The sequence below is a fragment of the Canis lupus genome, chromosome 6 (genome assembly GCF_048164855.1).
Source record: "Canis lupus baileyi chromosome 6, mCanLup2.hap1, whole genome shotgun sequence".
NCBI classification, from domain to species: Eukaryota; Metazoa; Chordata; class Mammalia; order Carnivora; family Canidae; genus Canis; species Canis lupus.
Window position 1 is genome coordinate 12,360,572 of NC_132843.1, and position 4,207 is coordinate 12,364,778.

The window sequence follows — 4,207 nt, forward strand, 5'->3', positions numbered from 1 at the left end:
TAGCGTCAAGGTGAACAAAAAGAAAAGAGCAAGACCGTAGTCATTATTATTTGGTTTCCTGGATCTGGTTATCTCTGGGCATTAGAGTTTTATGTGTTGATTTGGCAAGAGTTTTAACTGAAAAACCAATGCTTTTTCAATTATATATGATAAAAATAATCACAAATATGTGAAAGAATCCTTTTTTTTTTTTTGGCTGGAAATCACTATTTGCCATGCGCCATTCTAGGGTCTGGGTTCACAGAGGTACATCAGTTTATTCTTTGCTTTTAGACAACTACAAATCTGTCTCTAGCTGAGAGTCTCTTCTGATCTTATAACTATCTTAAACTGCCTACTTAATGTCTCATGTTGGATATCTCAAATACAGTGTTTAAAAAATTGAATATCATCTGCTAGACCCAATTTTATTTTCCTCATTTATTCCCTATCCTGATGACTAGAACAATTATTATCTATTCAGCCATCAAATCCAAAAAATGGTAATTATCCTAGAGTAATTATCCTTTCTCTCACTTCCCTCCACTTCTATGGGTATTTTAGATTCTACCTCCTTGGTATCTCTTGAATCTGATCAAGTCTACTCCTCTGCTGCTGTCAGTTTAAGCCCTATTTAATTCTCATCTAGCTCATTACAATAGTTCTCTAATATCTCTTTTTCTTTTCTCTGATACCTCCCCTTTCCCATCACTTGGATTGTCCCGAGCACTACTAAAATATGAGCCTGAACATGACATTCCACTTTTGAAATGGTCCAAAAACATTCCATCATTTTCAAGATAGAGTGTTTACTCTGTTTAGCGTGTAAGTGTTTTTATTATCTCGCTCTTCTTGCTCTTGCCTCATCTTTAGGTATATGGAACCATTAGCATTGTTGAGATTAGATCATCTTCTGTCATGCTCTCATGATTCTCATATGCTCTTCCCTCCTCTTGGAATGTCTTCCCACCACCTGTTTTTTAAATTAATGGGTACTCTACCATCAAATCCCAGCTCAATATCACTTCCCTTGAAAGGAGTAATGGGGCTTCTAGCCTGATTTATATACCCTTTGCTACCCTAGCAAGAGCTGGGATAATTACCTTACCCATCTGCCTACCTGAATAGATTGTAAGATTCTTGAAGTCAGGGATTCTATCTTGTTCCAACTTTCTACTGAATGAATTGTTAAGATTTAATCACCAATAGCTTTGTACTTTATACTTATCAATAAAATATCTTAAATAGAATTTTAAAATTTCATGATTCAAAAATAATTTAAAGAAATTCATTAACATATGCAACATGTCTTTTAGTTTTTTAAATGTAGTGCTTTGTTGTAAATAATTTACATTATTTCTAAAGTGTTAATCTGTGCCTGGTTTGGTGATTCCCTGGTTGCTAAATCCATTTTGTAGACATTTTCCCTTTGTTTACTGATAATGTCTTTTAGCTGTCTGTTGGCAAGGATAGACAGGATAAATGACCACATTAATAAATCACCTTATTTGCCTCCAATGCTGTTGTAAAATTAGTACCAACTGGGGTTACAAGGTGAATCTTAAGCTCTTTAAGCAAAAGGTAATATAGTAAAGGATGTTTTCTTTTATACTTTGAAAGTAGAAAGTTTCTGTTGTCACTGAGAATTACAGTCATTATAGATAGCTCTAATATTCTTTATTTAAATATTTAATCAGTTTTTGATCTGTACCAAATTGGAAATAAATCTGCATAACCTTATTAAATTCTTAGGATTATCAGATTGCAAGAAGTTTATTTCTGAGTTATGACTTTTTTTTTTTTTTTTTTTTTTTGGTGAGGTGAGCAAAGTAAAATCTCTACTCATAGTCATATTTACCGGAGTTGCCATGAATGGCATGTAAGTCATGTATTTATAAACCATGGGTGGAAGAGTCAAGGAAGTGAAAATGGGAGGACAACTGGGGAAATAAAAACTAAAAATGGAAAATTTTGGATATACCGGAATCCATCCAAATTGGATATAACATTTACCCTGCCAGATAAATGTACCTATTGAATCTTTATGTAAAATAAACAGTAATCATTTTATTTTATTTTATTTTTAAAGATTTTATTTATTTATTCATGAGAGACACAGAGAGAGACAGAGAGAGAGGTGAAGACACAGGCATAGGGAGAAGCAGGCTTCATTCAGGGAGCCCGATATGGGACTTGATCCCGGGACTCCAGGATCACGTCCTGGGCCAAAGGCAGGTGCTAAATCATTGAGCCACCCAGGGATCCCCCAGTAATCATTTTAAATGCATCTTTCCTGTTTATGTCAATAAATAACTCATACATATTAGAAAATGCATATAGATATTCTTTCCCATTAAAAAATGGAAAATGATATGGATGGAGCTAGAGAGTATTATGCTAAGTGACAATAGTCAGAGAAAGACAAATACCATATGATTTCACTCATATGTTGAATTTAAGTGAAAAAAAAATAAGCAAAGGAAGAGAGAGAGAGAGAAAGAGAGAGAGAGAGAGAAACCAGGAAACAGACTCATTACAGAGAACAAACTGAAGGTTACCAGAGGGCAGGTGAATGGGGAGATGAGTGATAGAGATTAAGGAGGAGTACATTTCTTGTGGAGAGCATTGAGTAATGTACAGAATTGTTGAATCACTATATTGTACACCCAAACTAATATAACACTGTATGTTAACTATGTTCTAATTAAAATTTAAAGTTTAAAAAATGAAGAATATGCTGATACCATTTTAAAAGGTCCTCTTGAGGAATCCCTGGGTGGTTCAGTGGTTTAGAGCCTGCCTTTGGCCCAGGGCGTTATCCTGGAATCCCAGGATCGAGTCCCACATCAGGCTCCCTGCATGGAGCCTGCTTCTTCCTCTGCCTGTGTCTCTGCCTCTTCTCTCTCTGTGTCTCTCACAAATAAATTAATTAATTAATTAAAAAAGGTCCTCTTGAGAGTTAAAATAGTAATGATATAACAATAATAGTGTTTAGATTTCTGGAAAAAGATTGGAATTAATGAAAAAAATAAATATGGTTTTACTTGGGAAAATGAGAAATTACTGATGTCTTGTTCAATCAGTGGAACCCAGACAGTATTAACACTGCTTCATCTTAAGAGAACAATATATTAAAAATCTGTTGGCTCACAATTCTAGGTGGATCACGTTTGGGCAAGTATTGATAAATGTCTCAAATACTAAAATAGAAGCTAAATAATCACCTTCTAAAACTTAAAAATCACTTTAAAACCACAAATTTCCACCTGTATTGTTTATAGTTTTGCAACTTGACATAAAATCATTTGGTTAGCATTCAAACCAAAGCTTTTAAATATATACATATTTGTGGTATATATATATAGCACATTTAAAAAATATATTTTATTTATTTATTCATGAGAGACACAGAGAGAGAGAGTGACAGAGACACAGGCAGGCTCCCTGCAGGAAGTCTGATGTGGGACTTGATCTCAGGACCCTGGGATCAGGCCCTGAGCAAAAGGTAGAAGCTCAATCACTGAGCCACCCAAGCTTCCCTATAAATAGCACACTAAAAAAAAAAAAAAAAAAACCTAGCTACTGTTGATATTAACAGCAAATTGTGGTCTATAAGAGTGAATCCCAAATGAAATTTTATCCTAGAAAATTCATTAACTTTGGGAAATTTAAAGTTTTAAGATAAGACTTAAGGTGATATTTTGAATTCAGACAATGAGCATTCATATTCACTGAGATTATCGTCCAACACTCTTACAACCTTTGCCCTAATTTTCTGTTCACCTGGATAATTAAATTCACTTGGTAATTTAAATACTGAATATATTTTAAAATAATATGCTGGATATTCTTAGTCATTTACAAGAAATATTGTACTGTATAAAACAAAAAAATTAATTACAAGTTAAAGAAGGTAAATTCTCACTGTTTTATCATTGATAACTGCATTACATTAGAATGCATAAGATGACAAATCAGATCATGTTTTATTAAAATTTTTGAGGAGTCTTTACATTTAAATAATTTAGAGATGGCAAACTGTTTAACATGCTCTTTTCAAACTTCTCTCACTTTGGACTGTGACAGACATCATGAATTGATCATAGCACTCTTTTCACTGGGCCTGTACTGAGCCTCATATTTTTTTCCCCTGGACTCAAGGCATCACTGCCAATCAACTGGATTAGGTACTTGAGATGAAACTTCTTTGCCATCCTGAGATAGGCAG